Here is an 18,752-nt window from a genome sequence, read left to right as displayed (position 1 = left end):
CTACCAGCGTCAGTGAGTAGTCGGTGCAGTCGCCAGTAGCGCCAGAAGCCTACACACACCTTCCACTTAATCACGTTGCTTGAAACCGCTCCAACCACAACAACCGAAAGCCCGGATAGCTCAGTCGGTAGAGCATTAGGCTTTTAACCTAAGGGTCCAGGGTTCGAGTCCCTGTCCGGGCGAAGATTTTAACGCTTCCATAATGGCTCGTCTCGTAGCGATAGTAGCCCTGTCGTAATCAGTGCACGGTTTTACGTTTCCTGTCGGCATTCTGCGCAGACGCAACCGGTCGGGTTTTTCACGATTCGAGGGGCACTTGTTGGACAAGCAGTCGTGGCCGAGTGGTTAAGGCGTCTGACTAGAAATCAGATTCCTTCTGGGAGCGTAGGTTCGAGTCCTACCGACTGCGTCGGATTTTTCTTTTCTTGTTTTGGAAGAAGAAGCAGAAAATATCGCGTTTTGGTACCTCGCCACACCTCACCTCTCACAGCCGTTTATAGTGCCTGTCCTTTAGATAAGGGCGATTTCCAAGCGTCAGCTTTCGCTTCAGCCGAGCAAAGTCGGGACAAGTCGGGACATACTACAGGATGGTGCAACGACGAAAAAAAAAAAAAAAAACCTTAATTTAACAGCAGGAGCCCACATAATAATACGGAAAAATTAGCGCCACTTGCGGTGGCCGGGAATCGTACCCGGATCAACTGCTTGGAAGGCAACTATGCTCAACAGTACAACACCACCGCACTGCCGCTGCTCGCAACGCCGCGCTGTGTCGGCTTCCCGCCCGCCGACGGCGGCCCACGGCTATAGGAGCTGCAGGCGCATTACGAGGTAGGAGGGTGCATCCACACGCATTCGGGCAGCGCCTCCAAGCACGCTACGTCTTTGGGCAAGACTCGTCGCCGCTGACGCAAGGTTACTCACACGATAGTGATGAACGGTCGTTTTAAGGCAGTGTAGTGGGGGACTTCGCGAGTTTAGCCCCTTTTTCGACGTCGCTGGGTGGCAATCCCAGTTTCCCTGCCGACAGCTGCTTGGAAAGCACGGGTAGCTTGTCGAGCATTTGTAGTTGAGTGGTTTGTGACTCAGTAGTGCAGTAGGCAGCGCCTAAGTCTCATAATCTTAAGGTATGCCGGCACGATTCCCGGTCGATGCATTATTTTGCTCTTGTGGCAACAATGCTGCCGCGCGGATTGCTCGCTTGAGATGGGTCAGCCTCAGGACCTTATAGCTGTATAGCTGCGGCTGCAGTTTAATCTAGAGAGTCGGGACAGCACGTGTAGCAAGACAACAGATTCTTCAGAAAGCGCAAACTGTCTATCTCTAATATGTGAGACTTACCGAGTTTCGTACGTGTAGCAAGACAATAGATCCTTCAGAAAGCGCAAACTGTCTTTCTCTAATATGTGAGACTTAGCGAGTTTCCTTCGAGGTCGTCTCCGGCGTGCCTCGGTAGCGCAGTAGGCAGGGCGTAAGTCTCATAATCTTAAGGTCGAGAGTTCGATCCTCACCCGAGGCATTTAATTTTCTGTACATCATGGCTGCATTAAGGGCGGTGCTGTTGCTAGGGAACGAACTTAACTGTTGTCCGTTATCCACACGGAGTCCACGCCTCAGCGTCAAAATGTTTACTTCCAATTATGACGACGTAACAACTTTGATACTTCTCCTCCGTGTTACAAGCAAAATGCGATGCACACAGCAATGGACAGTCAATTTTGAACTGTGCGCCAAGCCGGTCTGTAGGCGCGGATATGATCGCAAGCAGAGAACAGCACTGAGTCCAGATTCAGCACAAAATACAATAAGAGACGGAGTAAATCTCACCGCTGTAGAGCAAGTCCTGTGTGGTCTAGTGGCTAGGATACCTGGCTTTCACTCAACAGGTCCGGCTTCGATTCCCGGTACCGGAACGGAACTATTTGCGCACACAACGCTCCATGTTTTGGTCTTCGAACTGTCGTTGGTCGCCCTTCTTCCTTGGCTTCAACCGAACGCAATCGGGGAAAGCAGGCACGTGATGCAGTTACTGTCAGCACCGGAATAAAGGGAGAAGAGGCACTGGTCCGCTGTTGGGCTGCTACCAGCGTCAGTGAGTAGTCGGTGCAGTCGCCAGTAGCGCCAGAAGCCTACACACACCTTCCACTTAATCACGTTGCTTGAAACCGCTCCAACCACAACAAGCGAAAGCCCGGATAGCTCAGTCGGTAGAGCATTAGGCTTTTAACCTAAGGGTCCAGGGTTCGAGTCCCTGTCCGGGCGAAGATTTTAACGCTTCCATAATGGCTCGTCTCGTAGCGATAGTAGCCCTGTCGTAATCAGTGCACGGTTTTACGTTTCCTGTCGGCATTCTGCGCAGACGCAACCGGTTGGGTTTTTCACGATTCGAGGGGCACCTGTTGGACAAGCAGTCGTGGCCGAGTGGTTAAGGCGTCTGACTAGAAATCAGATTCCCTCTGGGAGCGTAGGTTCGAGTCCTACCGACTGCGTCGGATTTTTCTTTTCTTGTTTTGGAAGAAGAAGCAGAAAATATCGCGTTTTGGTACCTCGCCACACCTCACCTCTCACAGCCGTTTATAGTGCCTGTCCTTTAGATAAGGGCGATTTCCAAGCGTCAGCTTTCGCGTCAGCCGAGCAAAGTCGTGACAAGTCGGGACATACTACAGGATGGTGCAACGACGAAAAAAAAAAAACCTTAATTTAACAGCAGGAGCCCACATAATGATACGGAAAAATTAGCGCCACTTGCGGTGGCCGGGAATCGTACCCGGATCAACTGCTTGGAAGGCAACTATGCTCAACAGTACAACACCACCGCACTGCCGCTGCTCGCAACGCCGCGCTGTGTCGGCTTCCCGCCCGCCGACGGCGGCCCACGGCTATAGGAGCTGCAGGCGCATTACGAGGTAGGAGGGTGCATCCACACGCATTCGGGCAGCGCCTCCAAGCACGCTACGTCTTTGGGCAAGACTCGTCGCCGCTGACGCAAGGTTACTCACACGATAGTGATGAACGGTCGTTTTAAGGCAGTGTAGTGGGGGACTTCGCGAGTTTAGCCCCTTTTTCGACGTCGCTGGGTGGCAATCCCAGTTTCCCTGCCGACAGCTGCTTGGAAAGCACGGGTAGCTTGTCGAGCATCTGTAGTTGAGTGGTTTGTGACTCAGTAGTGCAGTAGGCAGCGCCTAAGTCTCATAATCTTAAGGTATGCCGGCACGATTCCCGGTCGATGCATTATTTTGCTCTTGTGGCAACAATGCTGCCGCGCGGATTGCTCGCTTGAGATGGGTCAGCCTCAGGACCTTATAGCTGTATAGCTGCGGCTGCAGTTTAATCTAGAGAGTCGGGACAGCACGTGTAGCAAGACAACAGATTCTTCAGAAAGCGCAAACTGTCTATCTCTAATATGGGAGACTTACCGAGTTTCGTACGTGTAGCAAGACAATAGATCCTTCAGAAAGCGCAAACTGTCTTTCTCTAATATGTGAGACTTAGCGAGTTTCCTTCGAGGTCGTCTGCGGCGTGCCTCGGTAGCGCAGTAGGCAGGGCGTAAGTCTCATAATCTTAAGGTCGAGAGTTCGATCCTCACCCGGGGCATTTAATTTTCTGTACATCATGGCTGCATTAAGGGCGTTGCTGTTGCTAGGGAACGAACTTAACTGTTGTCCGTTATCCACACGGAGTCCACGCCTCAGCGTCAAAATGTTTACTTCCAATTATGACGACGTAACAACTTTGATACTTCTCCTCCGTGTTACAAGCAAAATGCGATGCACACAGCAATGGACAGTCAATTTTGAACTGTGCGCCATGCCGGTCTGTAGGCGCGGATATGATCGCAAGCAGAGAACAGCACTGAGTCCAGATTCAGCACAAAATACAATAAGAGACGGAGTAAATCTCACCGCTGTAGAGCAAGTCCTGTGTGGTCTAGTGGCTAGGATACCTGGCTTTCACTCAACAGGTCCGGCTTCGATTCCCGGTACCGGAACGGAACTATTTGCGCACACAACGCTCCATGTTTTGGTCTTCGAACTGTCGTTGGTCGCCCTTCTTCCTTGGCTTCATCCGAACGCAATTGGGGAAAGCAGGCACGTGATGCAGTTACTGTCAGCACCGGAATAAAGGGAGAAGAGGCACTGGTCCGCTGTTGGGCTGCTACCAGCGTCAGTGAGTAGTCGGTGCAGTCGCCAGTAGCGCCAGAAGCCTACACACACCTTCCACTTAATCACGTTGCTTGAAACCGCTCCAACCACAACAAGCGAAAGACCGGATAGCTCAGTCGGTAGAGCATTAGGCTTTTAACCTAAGGGTCCAGGGTTCGAGTCCCTGTCCGGGCGAAGATTTTAACGCTTCCATAATGGCTCGTCTCGTAGCGATAGTAGCCCTGTCGTAATCAGTGCACGGTTTTACGTTTCCTGTCGGCATTCTGCGCAGACGCAACCGGTCGGGTTTTTCACGATTCGAGGGGCACCTGTTGGACAAGCAGTCGTGGCCGAGTGGTTAAGGCGTCTGACTAGAAATCAGATTCCTTCTGGGAGCGTAGGTTCGAGTCCTACCGACTGCGTCGGATTTTTCTTTTCTTGTTTTGGAAGAAGAAGCAGAAAATATCGCGTTTTGGTACCTCGCCACACCTCACCTCTCACAGCCGTTTATAGTGCCTGTCCTTTAGATAAGGGCGATTTCCAAGCGTCAGCTTTCGCTTCAGCCGAGCAAAGTCGGGACAAGTCGGGACATACTACAGGATGGTGCAACGACGAAAAAAAAAAAAAAACCTTAATTTAACAGCAGGAGCCCACATAATGATACGGAAAAATTAGCGCCACTTGCGGTGGCCGGGAATCGTACCCGGATCAACTGCTTGGAAGGCAACTATGCTCAACAGTACAACACCACCGCACTGCCGCTGCTCGCAACGCCGCGCTGTGTCGGCTTCCCGCCCGCCGACGGCGGCCCACGGCTATAGGAGCTGCAGGCGCATTACGAGGTAGGAGGGTGCATCCACACGCATTCGGGCAGCGCCTCCAAGCACGCTACGTCTTTGGGCAAGACTCGTCGCCGCTGACGCAAGGTTACTCACACGATAGTGATGAACGGTCGTTTTAAGGCAGTGTAGTGGGGGACTTCGCGAGTTTAGCCCCTTTTTCGACGTCGCTGGGTGGCAATCCCAGTTTCCCTGCCGACAGCTGCTTGGAAAGCACGGGTAGCTTGTCGAGCATCTGTAGTTGAGTGGTTTGTGACTCAGTAGTGCAGTAGGCAGCGCCTAAGTCTCATAATCTTAAGGTATGCCGGCACGATTCCCGGTCGATGCATTATTTTGCTCTTGTGGCAACAATGCTGCCGCGCGGATTGCTCGCTTGAGATGGGTCAGCCTCAGGACCTTATAGCTGTATAGCTGCGGCTGCAGTTTAATCTAGAGAGTCGGGACAGCACGTGTAGCAAGACAACAGATTCTTCAGAAAGCGCAAACTGTCTATCTCTAATATGGGAGACTTACCGAGTTTCGTACGTGTAGCAAGACAATAGATCCTTCAGAAAGCGCAAACTGTCTTTCTCTAATATGTGAGACTTAGCGAGTTTCCTTCGAGGTCGTCTGCGGCGTGCCTCGGTAGCGCAGTAGGCAGGGCGTAAGTCTCATAATCTTAAGGTCGAGAGTTCGATCCTCACCCGGGGCATTTAATTTTCTGTACATCATGGCTGCATTAAGGGCGTTGCTGTTGCTAGGGAACGAACTTAACTGTTGTCCGTTATCCACACGGAGTCCACGCCTCAGCGTCAAAATGTTTACTTCCAATTATGACGACGTAACAACTTTGATACTTCTCCTCCGTGTTACAAGCAAAATGCGATGCACACAGCAATGGACAGTCAATTTTGAACTGTGCGCCATGCCGGTCTGTAGGCGCGGATATGATCGCAAGCAGAGAACAGCACTGAGTCCAGATTCAGCACAAAATACAATAAGAGACGGAGTAAATCTCACCGCTGTAGAGCAAGTCCTGTGTGGTCTAGTGGCTAGGATACCTGGCTTTCACTCAACAGGTCCGGCTTCGATTCCCGGTACCGGAACGGAACTATTTGCGCACACAACGCTGTATGTTTTGGTCTTCGAACTGTCGTTGGTCGCCCTTCTTCCTTGGCTTCATCCGAACGCAATTGGGGAAAGCAGGCACGTGATGCAGTTACTGTCAGCACCGGAATAAAGGGAGAAGAGGCACTGGTCCGCTGTTGGGCTGCTACCAGCGTCAGTGAGTAGTCGGTGCAGTCGCCAGTAGCGCCAGAAGCCTACACACACCTTCCACTTAATCACGTTGCTTGAAACCGCTCCAACCACAACAAGCGAAAGCCCGGATAGCTCAGTCGGTAGAGCATTAGGCTTTTAACCTAAGGGTCCAGGGTTCGAGTCCCTGTCCGGGCGAAGATTTTAACGCTTCCATAATGGCTCGTCTCGTAGCGATAGTAGCCCTGTCGTAATCAGTGCACGGTTTTACGTTTCCTGTCGGCATTCTGCGCAGACGCAACCGGTTGGGTTTTTCACGATTCGAGGGGCACCTGTTGGACAAGAAGTCGTGGCCGAGTGGTTAAGGCGTCTGACTACAAATCAGATTCCCTCTGGGAGCGTAGGTTCGAGTCCTACCGACTGCGTCGGATTTTTCTTTTCTTGTTTTGGAAGAAGAAGCAGAAAATATCGCGTTTTGGTACCTCGCCACACCTCACCTCTCACAGCCGTTTATAGTGCCTGTCCTTTAGATAAGGGCGATTTCCAAGCGTCAGCTTTCGCTTCAGCCGAGCAAAGTCGGGACAAGTCGGGACATACTACAGGATGGTGCAACGACGAAAAAAAAAAAAAACCTTAATTTAACAGCAGGAGCCCACATAATGATACGGAAAAATTAGCGCCACTTGCGGTGGCCGGGAATCGTACCCGGATCAACTGCTTGGAAGGCAACTATGCCCAACAGTACAACACCACCGCACTGCCGCTGCTCGCAACGCCGCGCTGTGTCGGCTTCCCGCCCGCCGACGGCGGCCCACGGCTATAGGAGCTGCAGGCGCATTACGAGGTAGGAGGGTGCATCCACACGCATTCGGGCAGCGCCTCCAAGCACGCTACGTCTTTGGGCAAGACTCGTCGCCGCTGACGCAAGGTTACTCACACGATAGTGATGAACGGTCGTTTTAAGGCAGTGTAGTGGGGGACTTCGCGAGTTTAGCCCCTTTTTCGACGTCGCTGGGTGGCAATCCCAGTTTCCCTGCCGACAGCTGCTTGGAAAGCACGGGTAGCTTGTCGAGCATCTGTAGTTGAGTGGTTTGTGACTCAGTAGTGCAGTAGGCAGCGCCTAAGTCTCATAATCTTAAGGTATGCCGGCACGATTCCCGGTCGATGCATTATTTTGCTCTTGTGGCAACAATGCTGCCGCGCGGATTGCTCGCTTGAGATGGGTCAGCCTCAGGACCTTATAGCTGTATAGCTGCGGCTGCAGTTTAATCTAGAGAGTCGGGACAGCACGTGTAGCAAGACAACAGATTCTTCAGAAAGCGCAAACTGTCTATCTCTAATATGGGAGACTTACCGAGTTTCGTACGTGTAGCAAGACAATAGATCCTTCAGAAAGCGCAAACTGTCTTTCTCTAATATGTGAGACTTAGCGAGTTTCCTTCGAGGTCGTCTGCGGCGTGCCTCGGTAGCGCAGTAGGCAGGGCGTAAGTCTCATAATCTTAAGGTCGAGAGTTCGATCCTCACCCGGGGCATTTAATTTTCTGTACATCATGGCTGCATTAAGGACGTTGCTGTTGCTAGGGAACGAACTTAACTGTTGTCCGTTATCCACACGGAGTCCACGCCTCAGCGTCAAAATGTTTACTTCCAATTATGACGACGTAACAACTTTGATACTTCTCCTCCGTGTTACAAGCAAAATGCGATGCACACAGCAATGGACAGTCAATTTTGAACTGTGCGCCATGCCGGTCTGTAGGCGCGGATATGATCGCAAGCAGAGAACAGCACTGAGTCCAGATTCAGCACAAAATACAATAAGAGACGGAGTAAATCTCACCGCTGTAGAGCAAGTCCTGTGTGGTCTAGTGGCTAGGATACCTGGCTTTCACTCAACAGGTCCGGCTTCGATTCCCGGTACCGGAACGGAACTATTTGCGCACACAACGCTCCATGTTTTGGTCTTCGAACTGTCGTTGGTCGCCCTTCTTCCTTGGCTTCATCCGAACGCAATTGGGGAAAGCAGGCACGTGATGCAGTTACTGTCAGCACCGGAATAAAGGGAGAAGAGGCACTGGTCCGCTGTTGGGCTGCTACCAGCGTCAGTGAGTAGTCGGTGCAGTCGCCAGTAGCGCCAGAAGCCTACACACACCTTCCACTTAATCACGTTGCTTGAAACCGCTCCAACCACAACAAGCGAAAGCCCGGATAGCTCAGTCGGTAGAGCATTAGGCTTTTAACCTAAGGGTCCAGGGTTCGAGTCCCTGTCCGGGCGAAGATTTTAACGCTTCCATAATGGCTCGTCTCGTAGCGATAGTAGCCCTGTCGTAATCAGTGCACGGTTTTACGTTTCCTGTCGGCATTCTGCGCAGACGCAACCGGTTGGGTTTTTCACGATTCGAGGGGCACCTGTTGGACAAGAAGTCGTGGCCGAGTGGTTAAGGCGTCTGACTACAAATCAGATTCCCTCTGGGAGCGTAGGTTCGAGTCCTACCGACTGCGTCGGATTTTTCTTTTCTTGTTTTGGAAGAAGAAGCAGAAAATATCGCGTTTTGGTACCTCGCCACACCTCACCTCTCACAGCCGTTTATAGTGCCTGTCCTTTAGATAAGGGCGATTTCCAAGCGTCAGCTTTCGCTTCAGCCGAGCAAAGTCGGGACAAGTCGGGACATACTACAGGATGGTGCAACGACGAAAAAAAAAAAAAAAACCTTAATTTAACAGCAGGAGCCCACATAATGATACGGAAAAATTAGCGCCACTTGCGGTGGCCGGGAATCGTACCCGGATCAACTGCTTGGAAGGCAACTATGCCCAACAGTACAACACCACCGCACTGCCGCTGCTCGCAACGCCGCGCTGTGTCGGCTTCCCGCCCGCCGACGGCGGCCCACGGCTATAGGAGCTGCAGGCGCATTACGAGGTAGGAGGGTGCATCCACACGCATTCGGGCAGCGCCTCCAAGCACGCTACGTCTTTGGGCAAGACTCGTCGCCGCTGACGCAAGGTTACTCACACGATAGTGATGAACGGTCGTTTTAAGGCAGTGTAGTGGGGGACTTCGCGAGTTTAGCCCCTTTTTCGACGTCGCTGGGTGGCAATCCCAGTTTCCCTGCCGACAGCTGCTTGGAAAGCACGGGTAGCTTGTCGAGCATCTGTAGTTGAGTGGTTTGTGACTCAGTAGTGCAGTAGGCAGCGCCTAAGTCTCATAATCTTAAGGTATGCCGGCACGATTCCCGGTCGATGCATTATTTTGCTCTTGTGGCAACAATGCTGCCGCGCGGATTGCTCGCTTGAGATGGGTCAGCCTCAGGACCTTATAGCTGTATAGCTGCGGCTGCAGTTTAATCTAGAGAGTCGGGACAGCACGTGTAGCAAGACAACAGATTCTTCAGAAAGCGCAAACTGTCTATCTCTAATATGGGAGACTTACCGAGTTTCGTACGTGTAGCAAGACAATAGATCCTTCAGAAAGCGCAAACTGTCTTTCTCTAATATGTGAGACTTAGCGAGTTTCCTTCGAGGTCGTCTGCGGCGTGCCTCGGTAGCGCAGTAGGCAGGGCGTAAGTCTCATAATCTTAAGGTCGAGAGTTCGATCCTCACCCGGGGCATTCAATTTTCTGTACATCATGGCTGCATTAAGGACGTTGCTGTTGCTAGGGAACGAACTTAACTGTTGTCCGTTATCCACACGGAGTCCACGCCTCAGCGTCAAAATGTTTACTTCCAATTATGACGACGTAACAACTTTGATACTTCTCCTCCGTGTTACAAGCAAAATGCGATGCACACAGCAATGGACAGTCAATTTTGAACTGTGCGCCATGCCGGTCTGTAGGCGCGGATATGATCGCAAGCAGAGAACAGCACTGAGTCCAGATTCAGCACAAAATACAATAAGAGACGGAGTAAATCTCACCGCTGTAGAGCAAGTCCTGTGTGGTCTAGTGGCTAGGATACCTGGCTTTCACTCAACAGGTCCGGCTTCGATTCCCGGTACCGGAACGGAACTATTTGCGCACACAACGCTCCATGTTTTGGTCTTCGAACTGTCGTTGGTCGCCCTTCTTCCTTGGCTTCATCCGAACGCAATTGGGGAAAGCAGGCACGTGATGCAGTTACTGTCAGCACCGGAATAAAGGGAGAAGAGGCACTGGTCCGCTGTTGGGCTGCTACCAGCGTCAGTGAGTAGTCGGTGCAGTCGCCAGTAGCGCCAGAAGCCTACACACACCTTCCACTTAATCACGTTGCTTGAAACCGCTCCAACCACAACAAGCGAAAGCCCGGATAGCTCAGTCGGTAGAGCACTAGGCTTTTAACCTAAGGGTCCAGGGTTCGAGTCCCTGTCCGGGCGAAGATTTTAACGCTTCCATAATGGCTCGTCTCGTAGCGATAGTAGCCCTGTCGTAATCAGTGCACGGTTTTACGTTTCCTGTCGGCATTCTGCGCAGACGCAACCGGTCTGGTTTTTCACGATTCGAGGGGCACCTGTTGGACAAGCAGTCGTGGCCGAGTGGTTAAGGCGTCTGACTAGAAATCAGATTCCTTCTGGGAGCGTAGGTTCGAGTCCTACCGACTGCGTCGGATTTTTCTTTTCTTGTTTTGGAAGAAGAAGCAGAAAATATCGCGTTTTGGTACCTCGCCACACCTCACCTCTCACAGCCGTTTATAGTGCCTGTCCTTTAGATAAGGGCGATTTCCAAGCGTCAGCTTTCGCTTCAGCCGAGCAAAGTCGGGACAAGTCGGGACATACTACAGGATGGTGCAACGACGAAAAAAAAAAAAAAAAACCTTAATTTAACAGCAGGAGCCCACATAATGATACGGAAAAATTAGCGCCACTTGCGGTGGCCGGGAATCGTACCCGGATCAACTGCTTGGAAGGCAACTATGCTCAACAGTACAACACCACCGCACTGCCGCTGCTCGCAACGCCGCGCTGTGTCGGCTTCCCGCCCGCCGACGGCGGCCCACGGCTATAGGAGCTGCAGGCGCATTACGAGGTAGGAGGGTGCATCCACACGCATTCGGGCAGCGCCTCCAAGCACGCTACGTCTTTGGGCAAGACTCGTCGCCGCTGACGCAAGGTTACTCACACGATAGTGATGAACGGTCGTTTTAAGGCAGTGTAGTGGGGGACTTCGCGAGTTTAGCCCCTTTTTCGACGTCGCTGGGTGGCAATCCCAGTTTCCCTGCCGACAGCTGCTTGGAAAGCACGGGTAGCTTGTCGAGCATCTGTAGTTGAGTGGTTTGTGACTCAGTAGTGCAGTAGGCAGCGCCTAAGTCTCATAATCTTAAGGTATGCCGGCACGATTCCCGGTCGATGCATTATTTTGCTCTTGTGGCAACAATGCTGCCGCGCGGATTGCTCGCTTGAGATGGGTCAGCCTCAGGACCTTATAGCTGTATAGCTGCGGCTGCAGTTTAATCTAGAGAGTCGGGACAGCACGTGTAGCAAGACAACAGATTCTTCAGAAAGCGCAAACTGTCTATCTCTAATATGGGAGACTTACCGAGTTTCGTACGTGTAGCAAGACAATAGATCCTTCAGAAAGCGCAAACTGTCTTTCTCTAATATGTGAGACTTAGCGAGTTTCCTTCGAGGTCGTCTGCGGCGTGCCTCGGTAGCGCAGTAGGCAGGGCGTAAGTCTCATAATCTTAAGGTCGAGAGTTCGATCCTCACCCGGGGCATTTAATTTTCTGTACATCATGGCTGCATTAAGGGCGTTGCTGTTGCTAGGGAACGAACTTAACTGTTGTCCGTTATCCACACGGAGTCCACGCCTCAGCGTCAAAATGTTTACTTCCAATTATGACGACGTAACAACTTTGATACTTCTCCTCCGTGTTACAAGCAAAATGCGATGCACACAGCAATGGACAGTCAATTTTGAACTGTGCGCCATGCCGGTCTGTAGGCGCGGATATGATCGCAAGCAGAGAACAGCACTGAGTCCAGATTCAGCACAAAATACAATAAGAGACGGAGTAAATCTCACCGCTGTAGAGCAAGTCCTGTGTGGTCTAGTGGCTAGGATACCTGGCTTTCACTCAACAGGTCCGGCTTCGATTCCCGGTACCGGAACGGAACTATTTGCGCACACAACGCTGTATGTTTTGGTCTTCGAACTGTCGTTGGTCGCCCTTCTTCCTTGGCTTCATCCGAACGCAATTGGGGAAAGCAGGCACGTGATGCAGTTACTGTCAGCACCGGAATAAAGGGAGAAGAGGCACTGGTCCGCTGTTGGGCTGCTACCAGCGTCAGTGAGTAGTCGGTGCAGTCGCCAGTAGCGCCAGAAGCCTACACACACCTTCCACTTAATCACGTTGCTTGAAACCGCTCCAACCACAACAAGCGAAAGCCCGGATAGCTCAGTCGGTAGAGCATTAGGCTTTTAACCTAAGGGTCCAGGGTTCGAGTCCCTGTCCGGGCGAAGATTTTAACGCTTCCATAATGGCTCGTCTCGTAGCGATAGTAGCCCTGTCGTAATCAGTGCACGGTTTTACGTTTCCTGTCGGCATTCTGCGCAGACGCAACCGGTTGGGTTTTTCACGATTCGAGGGGCACCTGTTGGACAAGCAGTCGTGGCCGAGTGGTTAAGGCGTCTGACTAGAAATCAGATTCCCTCTGGGAGCGTAGGTTCGAGTCCTACCGACTGCGTCGGATTTTTCTTTTCTTGTTTTGGAAGAAGAAGCAGAAAATATCGCGTTTTGGTACCTCGCCACACCTCACCTCTCACAGCCGTTTATAGTGCCTGTCCTTTAGATAAGGGCGATTTCCAAGCGTCAGCTTTCGCTTCAGCCGAGCAAAGTCGGGGCAAGTCGGGACATACTACAGGATGGTGCAACGACGAAAAAAAAAAACCTTAATTTAACAGCAGGAGCCCACATAATGATACGGAAAAATTAGCGCCACTTGCGGTGGCCGGGAATCGTACCCGGATCAACTGCTTGGAAGGCAACTATGCTCAACAGTACAACACCACCGCACTGCCGCTGCTCGCAACGCCGCGCTGTGTCGGCTTCCCGCCCGCCGACGGCGGCCCACGGCTATAGGAGCTGCAGGCGCATTACGAGGTAGGAGGGTGCATCCACACGCATTCGGGCAGCGCCTCCAAGCACGCTACGTCTTTGGGCAAGACTCGTCGCCGCTGACGCAAGGTTACTCACACGATAGTGATGAACGGTCGTTTTAAGGCAGTGTAGTGGGGGACTTCGCGAGTTTAGCCCCTTTTTCGACGTCGCTGGGTGGCAATCCCAGTTTCCCTGCCGACAGCTGCTTGGAAAGCACGGGTAGCTTGTCGAGCATCTGTAGTTGAGTGGTTTGTGACTCAGTAGTGCAGTAGGCAGCGCCTAAGTCTCATAATCTTAAGGTATGCCGGCACGATTCCCGGTCGATGCATTATTTTGCTCTTGTGGCAACAATGCTGCCGCGCGGATTGCTCGCTTGAGATGGGTCAGCCTCAGGACCTTATAGCTGTATAGCTGCGGCTGCAGTTTAATCTAGAGAGTCGGGACAGCACGTGTAGCAAGACAACAGATTCTTCAGAAAGCGCAAACTGTCTATCTCTAATATGGGAGACTTACCGAGTTTCGTACGTGTAGCAAGACAATAGATCCTTCAGAAAGCGCAAACTGTCTTTCTCTAATATGTGAGACTTAGCGAGTTTCCTTCGAGGTCGTCTGCGGCGTGCCTCGGTAGCGCAGTAGGCAGGGCGTAAGTCTCATAATCTTAAGGTCGAGAGTTCGATCCTCACCCGGGGCATTTAATTTTCTGTACATCATGGCTGCATTAAGGGCGTTGCTGTTGCTAGGGAACGAACTTAACTGTTGTCCGTTATCCACACGGAGTCCACGCCTCAACGTCAAAATGTTTACTTCCAATTATGACGACGTAACAACTTTGATACTTCTCCTCCGTGTTACAAGCAAAATGCGATGCACACAGCAATGGACAGTCAATTTTGAACTGTGCGCCATGCCGGTCTGTAGGCGCGGATATGATCGCAAGCAGAGAACAGCACTGAGTCCAGATTCAGCACAAAATACAATAAGAGACGGAGTAAATCTCACCGCTGTAGAGCAAGTCCTGTGTGGTCTAGTGGCTAGGATACCTGGCTTTCACTCAACAGGTCCGGCTTCGATTCCCGGTACCGGAACGGAACTATTTGCGCACACAACGCTCCATGTTTTGGTCTTCGAACTGTCGTTGGTCGCCCTTCTTCCTTGGCTTCATCCGAACGCAATTGGGGAAAGCAGGCACGTGATGCAGTTACTGTCAGCACCGGAATAAAGGGAGAAGAGGCACTGGTCCGCTGTTGGGCTGCTACCAGCGTCAGTGAGTAGTCGGTGCAGTCGCCAGTAGCGCCAGAAGCCTACACACACCTTCCACTTAATCACGTTGCTTGAAACCGCTCCAACCACAACAAGCGAAAGCCCGGATAGCTCAGTCGGTAGAGCATTAGGCTTTTAACCTAAGGGTCCAGGGTTCGAGTCCCTGTCCGGGCGAAGATTTTAACGCTTCCATAATGGCTCGTCTCGTAGCGATAGTAGCCCTGTCGTAATCAGTGCACGGTTTTACGTTTCCTGTCGGCATTCTGCGCAGACGCAACCGGTCGGGTTTTTCACGATTCGAGGGGCACCTGTTGGACAAGCAGTCGTGGCCGAGTGGTTAAGGCGTCTGACTAGAAATCAGATTCCTTCTGGGAGCGTAGGTTCGAGTCCTACCGACTGCGTCGGATTTTTCTTTTCTTGTTTTGGAAGAAGAAGCAGAAAATATCGCGTTTTGGTACCTCGCCACACCTCACCTCTCACAGCCGTTTATAGTGCCTGTCCTTTAGATAAGGGCGATTTCCAAGCGTCAGCTTTCGCTTCAGCCGAGCAAAGTCGGGACAAGTCGGGACATACTACAGGATGGTGCAACGACGAAAAAAAAAAAAACCTTAATTTAACAGCAGGAGCCCACATAATGATACGGAAAAATTAGCGCCACTTGCGGTGGCCGGGAATCGTACCCGGATCAACTGCTTGGAAGGCAACTATGCTCAACAGTACAACACCACCGCACTGCCGCTGCTCGCAACGCCGCGCTGTGTCGGCTTCCCGCCCGCCGACGGCGGCCCACGGCTATAGGAGCTGCAGGCGCATTACGAGGTAGGAGGGTGCATCCACACGCATTCGGGCAGCGCCTCCAAGCACGCTACGTCTTTGGGCAAGACTCGTCGCCGCTGACGCAAGGTTACTCACACGATAGTGATGAACGGTCGTTTTAAGGCAGTGTAGTGGGGGACTTCGCGAGTTTAGCCCCTTTTTCGACGTCGCTGGGTGGCAATCCCAGTTTCCCTGCCGACAGCTGCTTGGAAAGCACGGGTAGCTTGTCGAGCATCTGTAGTTGAGTGGTTTGTGACTCAGTAGTGCAGTAGGCAGCGCCTAAGTCTCATAATCTTAAGGTATGCCGGCACGATTCCCGGTCGATGCATTATTTTGCTCTTGTGGCAACAATGCTGCCGCGCGGATTGCTCGCTTGAGATGGGTCAGCCTCAGGACCTTATAGCTGTATAGCTGCGGCTGCAGTTTAATCTAGAGAGTCGGGACAGCACGTGTAGCAAGACAACAGATTCTTCAGAAAGCGCAAACTGTCTATCTCTAATATGGGAGACTTACCGAGTTTCGTACGTGTAGCAAGACAATAGATCCTTCAGAAAGCGCAAACTGTCTTTCTCTAATATGTGAGACTTAGCGAGTTTCCTTCGAGGTCGTCTGCGGCGTGCCTCGGTAGCGCAGTAGGCAGGGCGTAAGTCTCATAATCTTAAGGTCGAGAGTTCGATCCTCACCCGGGGCATTTAATTTTCTGTACATCATGGCTGCATTAAGGGCGTTGCTGTTGCTAGGGAACGAACTTAACTGTTGTCCGTTATCCACACGGAGTCCACGCCTCAGCGTCAAAATGTTTACTTCCAATTATGACGACGTAACAACTTTGATACTTCTCCTCCGTGTTACAAGCAAAATGCGATGCACACAGCAATGGACAGTCAATTTTGAACTGTGCGCCATGCCGGTCTGTAGGCGCGGATATGATCGCAAGCAGAGAACAGCACTGAGTCCAGATTCAGCACAAAATACAATAAGAGACGGAGTAAATCTCACCGCTGTAGAGCAAGTCCTGTGTGGTCTAGTGGCTAGGATACCTGGCTTTCACTCAACAGGTCCGGCTTCGATTCCCGGTACCGGAACGGAACTAATTGCGCACACAACGCTGTATGTTTTGGTCTTCGAACTGTCGTTGGTCGCCCTTCTTCCTTGGCTTCATCCGAACGCAATTGGGGAAAGCAGGCACGTGATGCAGTTACTGTCAGCACCGGAATAAAGGGAGAAGAGGCACTGGTCCGCTGTTGGGCTGCTACCAGCGTCAGTGAGTAGTCGGTGCAGTCGCCAGTAGCGCCAGAAGCCTACACACACCTTCCACTTAATCACGTTGCTTGAAACCGCTCCAACCACAACAAGCGAAAGCCCGGATAGCTCAGTCGGTAGAGCATTAGGCTTTTAACCTAAGGGTCCAGGGTTCGAGTCCCTGTCCGGGCGAAGATTTTAACGCTTCCATAATGGCTCGTCTCGTAGCGATAGTAGCCCTGTCGTAATCAGTGCACGGTTTTACGTTTCCTGTCGGCATTCTGCGCAGACGCAACCGGTTGGGTTTTTCACGATTCGAGGGGCACCTGTTGGACAAGCAGTCGTGGCCGAGTGGTTAAGGCGTCTGACTAGAAATCAGATTCCCTCTGGGAGCGTAGGTTCGAGTCCTACCGACTGCGTCCGATTTTTCTTTTCTTGTTTTGGAAGAAGAAGCAGAAAATATCGCGTTTTGGTACCTCGCCACACCTCACCTCTCACAGCCGTTTATAGTGCCTGTCCTTTAGATAAGGGCGATTTCCAAGCGTCAGCTTTCGCTTCAGCCGAGCAAAGTCGGGGCAAGTCGGGACATACTACAGGATGGTGCAACGACGAAAAAAAAAAAACCTTAATTTAACAGCAGGAGCCCACATAATGATACGGAAAAATTAGCGCCACTTGCGGTGGCCGGGAATCGTACCCGGATCAACTGCTTGGAAGGCAACTATGCTCAACAGTACAACACCACCGCACTGCCGCTGCTCGCAACGCCGCGCTGTGTCGGCTTCCCGCCCGCCGACGGCGGCCCACGGCTATAGGAGCTGCAGGCGCATTACGAGGTAGGAGGGTGCATCCACACGCATTCGGGCAGCGCCTCCAAGCACGCTACGTCTTTGGGCAAGACTCGTCGCCGCTGACGCAAGGTTACTCACACGATAGTGATGAACGGTCGTTTTAAGGCAGTGTAGTGGGGGACTTCGCGAGTTTAGCCCCTTTTTCGACGTCGCTGGGTGGCAATCCCAGTTTCCCTGCCGACAGCTGCTTGGAAAGCACGGGTAGCTTGTCGAGCATCTGTAGTTGAGTGGTTTGTGACTCAGTAGTGCAGTAGGCAGCGCCTAAGTCTCATAATCTTAAGGTATGCCGGCACGATTCCCGGTCGATGCATTATTTTGCTCTTGTGGCAACAATGCTGCCGCGCGGATTGCTCGCTTGAGATGGGTCAGCCTCAGGACCTTATAGCTGTATAGCTGCGGCTGCAGTTTAATCTAGAGAGTCGGGACAGCACGTGTAGCAAGACAACAGATTCTTCAGAAAGCGCAAACTGTCTATCTCTAATATGGGAGACTTACCGAGTTTCGTACGTGTAGCAAGACAATAGATCCTTCAGAAAGCGCAAACTGTCTTTCTCTAATATGTGAGACTTAGCGAGTTTCCTTCGAGGTCGTCTGCGGCGTGCCTCGGTAGCGCAGTAGGCAGGGCGTAAGTCTCATAATCTTAAGGTCGAGAGTTCGATCCTCACCCGGGGCATTTAATTTTCTGTACATCATGGCTGCATTAAGGGCGTTGCTGTTGCTAGGGAACGAACTTAACTGTTGTCCGTTATCCACACGGAGTCCACGCCTCAACGTCAAAATGTTTACTTCCAATTATGACGACGTAACAACTTTGATACTTCTCCTCCGTGTTACAAGCAAAATGCGATGCACACAGCAATGGACAGTCAATTTTGAACTGTGCGCCATGCCGGTCTGTAGGCGCGGATATGATCGCAAGCAGAGAACAGCACTGAGTCCAGATTCAGCACAAAATACAATAAGAGACGGAGTAAATCTCACCGCTGTAGAGCAAGTCCTGTGTGGTCTAGTGGCTAGGATACCTGGCTTTCACTCAACAGGTCCGGCTTCGATTCCCGGTACCGGAACGGAACTATTTGCGCACACAACGCTGTATGTTTTGGTCTTCGAACTGTCGTTGGTCGCCCTTCTTCCTTGGCTTCATCCGAACGCAATTGGGGAAAGCAGGCACGTGATGCAGTTACTGTCAGCACCGGAATAAAGGGAGAAGAGGCACTGGTCCGCTGTTGGGCTGCTACCAGCGTCAGTGAGTAGTCGGTGCAGTCGCCAGTAGCGCCAGAAGCCTACACACA

General features: G+C 51.8%; 27 non-coding genes across 27 annotated transcripts; all 27 read left to right on the top strand.

Moving 5' to 3' along the window:
- Positions 1 to 109: 109 nt before the first annotated feature.
- On the top strand, positions 110 to 182 carry Trnak-uuu (transfer RNA lysine (anticodon UUU)). The gene has a single exon. It is a non-coding gene; the product is annotated as a tRNA-Lys (tRNA).
- Positions 183 to 327: 145 nt separating this feature from the next.
- Positions 328 to 409, top strand: Trnas-aga (transfer RNA serine (anticodon AGA)). Its single transcript has one exon. It is a non-coding gene; the product is annotated as a tRNA-Ser (tRNA).
- A 1,037-nt stretch (positions 410 to 1,446) lies between these two features.
- On the top strand, positions 1,447 to 1,519 carry Trnam-cau (transfer RNA methionine (anticodon CAU)). The gene has a single exon. It is a non-coding gene; the product is annotated as a tRNA-Met (tRNA).
- A 670-nt stretch (positions 1,520 to 2,189) lies between these two features.
- Positions 2,190 to 2,262, top strand: Trnak-uuu (transfer RNA lysine (anticodon UUU)). Its single transcript has one exon. It is a non-coding gene; the product is annotated as a tRNA-Lys (tRNA).
- A 145-nt stretch (positions 2,263 to 2,407) lies between these two features.
- On the top strand, positions 2,408 to 2,489 carry Trnas-aga (transfer RNA serine (anticodon AGA)). Its single transcript has one exon. It is a non-coding gene; the product is annotated as a tRNA-Ser (tRNA).
- A 1,032-nt stretch (positions 2,490 to 3,521) lies between these two features.
- On the top strand, positions 3,522 to 3,594 carry Trnam-cau (transfer RNA methionine (anticodon CAU)). Its single transcript has one exon. It is a non-coding gene; the product is annotated as a tRNA-Met (tRNA).
- Positions 3,595 to 4,264: 670 nt separating this feature from the next.
- Trnak-uuu (transfer RNA lysine (anticodon UUU)) lies at positions 4,265 to 4,337 on the top strand. Its single transcript has one exon. It is a non-coding gene; the product is annotated as a tRNA-Lys (tRNA).
- A 145-nt stretch (positions 4,338 to 4,482) lies between these two features.
- On the top strand, positions 4,483 to 4,564 carry Trnas-aga (transfer RNA serine (anticodon AGA)). Its single transcript has one exon. It is a non-coding gene; the product is annotated as a tRNA-Ser (tRNA).
- Positions 4,565 to 5,599: 1,035 nt separating this feature from the next.
- Positions 5,600 to 5,672, top strand: Trnam-cau (transfer RNA methionine (anticodon CAU)). The gene has a single exon. It is a non-coding gene; the product is annotated as a tRNA-Met (tRNA).
- Positions 5,673 to 6,342: 670 nt separating this feature from the next.
- Trnak-uuu (transfer RNA lysine (anticodon UUU)) lies at positions 6,343 to 6,415 on the top strand. The gene has a single exon. It is a non-coding gene; the product is annotated as a tRNA-Lys (tRNA).
- Positions 6,416 to 6,560: 145 nt separating this feature from the next.
- Positions 6,561 to 6,642, top strand: Trnac-aca (transfer RNA cysteine (anticodon ACA)). Its single transcript has one exon. It is a non-coding gene; the product is annotated as a tRNA-Cys (tRNA).
- Positions 6,643 to 7,676: 1,034 nt separating this feature from the next.
- Trnam-cau (transfer RNA methionine (anticodon CAU)) lies at positions 7,677 to 7,749 on the top strand. Its single transcript has one exon. It is a non-coding gene; the product is annotated as a tRNA-Met (tRNA).
- A 670-nt stretch (positions 7,750 to 8,419) lies between these two features.
- Trnak-uuu (transfer RNA lysine (anticodon UUU)) lies at positions 8,420 to 8,492 on the top strand. The gene has a single exon. It is a non-coding gene; the product is annotated as a tRNA-Lys (tRNA).
- Positions 8,493 to 8,637: 145 nt separating this feature from the next.
- On the top strand, positions 8,638 to 8,719 carry Trnac-aca (transfer RNA cysteine (anticodon ACA)). The gene has a single exon. It is a non-coding gene; the product is annotated as a tRNA-Cys (tRNA).
- A 1,036-nt stretch (positions 8,720 to 9,755) lies between these two features.
- Positions 9,756 to 9,828, top strand: Trnam-cau (transfer RNA methionine (anticodon CAU)). The gene has a single exon. It is a non-coding gene; the product is annotated as a tRNA-Met (tRNA).
- A 670-nt stretch (positions 9,829 to 10,498) lies between these two features.
- Positions 10,499 to 10,571, top strand: Trnak-uuu (transfer RNA lysine (anticodon UUU)). The gene has a single exon. It is a non-coding gene; the product is annotated as a tRNA-Lys (tRNA).
- Positions 10,572 to 10,716: 145 nt separating this feature from the next.
- Trnas-aga (transfer RNA serine (anticodon AGA)) lies at positions 10,717 to 10,798 on the top strand. The gene has a single exon. It is a non-coding gene; the product is annotated as a tRNA-Ser (tRNA).
- Positions 10,799 to 11,835: 1,037 nt separating this feature from the next.
- On the top strand, positions 11,836 to 11,908 carry Trnam-cau (transfer RNA methionine (anticodon CAU)). The gene has a single exon. It is a non-coding gene; the product is annotated as a tRNA-Met (tRNA).
- Positions 11,909 to 12,578: 670 nt separating this feature from the next.
- Trnak-uuu (transfer RNA lysine (anticodon UUU)) lies at positions 12,579 to 12,651 on the top strand. Its single transcript has one exon. It is a non-coding gene; the product is annotated as a tRNA-Lys (tRNA).
- Positions 12,652 to 12,796: 145 nt separating this feature from the next.
- Positions 12,797 to 12,878, top strand: Trnas-aga (transfer RNA serine (anticodon AGA)). Its single transcript has one exon. It is a non-coding gene; the product is annotated as a tRNA-Ser (tRNA).
- A 1,031-nt stretch (positions 12,879 to 13,909) lies between these two features.
- Trnam-cau (transfer RNA methionine (anticodon CAU)) lies at positions 13,910 to 13,982 on the top strand. Its single transcript has one exon. It is a non-coding gene; the product is annotated as a tRNA-Met (tRNA).
- A 670-nt stretch (positions 13,983 to 14,652) lies between these two features.
- On the top strand, positions 14,653 to 14,725 carry Trnak-uuu (transfer RNA lysine (anticodon UUU)). Its single transcript has one exon. It is a non-coding gene; the product is annotated as a tRNA-Lys (tRNA).
- Positions 14,726 to 14,870: 145 nt separating this feature from the next.
- On the top strand, positions 14,871 to 14,952 carry Trnas-aga (transfer RNA serine (anticodon AGA)). The gene has a single exon. It is a non-coding gene; the product is annotated as a tRNA-Ser (tRNA).
- Positions 14,953 to 15,985: 1,033 nt separating this feature from the next.
- Trnam-cau (transfer RNA methionine (anticodon CAU)) lies at positions 15,986 to 16,058 on the top strand. Its single transcript has one exon. It is a non-coding gene; the product is annotated as a tRNA-Met (tRNA).
- Positions 16,059 to 16,728: 670 nt separating this feature from the next.
- On the top strand, positions 16,729 to 16,801 carry Trnak-uuu (transfer RNA lysine (anticodon UUU)). Its single transcript has one exon. It is a non-coding gene; the product is annotated as a tRNA-Lys (tRNA).
- Positions 16,802 to 16,946: 145 nt separating this feature from the next.
- On the top strand, positions 16,947 to 17,028 carry Trnas-aga (transfer RNA serine (anticodon AGA)). The gene has a single exon. It is a non-coding gene; the product is annotated as a tRNA-Ser (tRNA).
- Positions 17,029 to 18,060: 1,032 nt separating this feature from the next.
- On the top strand, positions 18,061 to 18,133 carry Trnam-cau (transfer RNA methionine (anticodon CAU)). The gene has a single exon. It is a non-coding gene; the product is annotated as a tRNA-Met (tRNA).
- Positions 18,134 to 18,752: the final 619 nt, after the last annotated feature.

The sequence above is a fragment of the Schistocerca gregaria genome, chromosome 3, assembly GCF_023897955.1.
Source record: "Schistocerca gregaria isolate iqSchGreg1 chromosome 3, iqSchGreg1.2, whole genome shotgun sequence".
NCBI lineage: Eukaryota > Metazoa > Arthropoda > Insecta > Orthoptera > Acrididae > Schistocerca > Schistocerca gregaria.
This window is presented reverse-complemented; position numbering and strand designations above follow the sequence as displayed.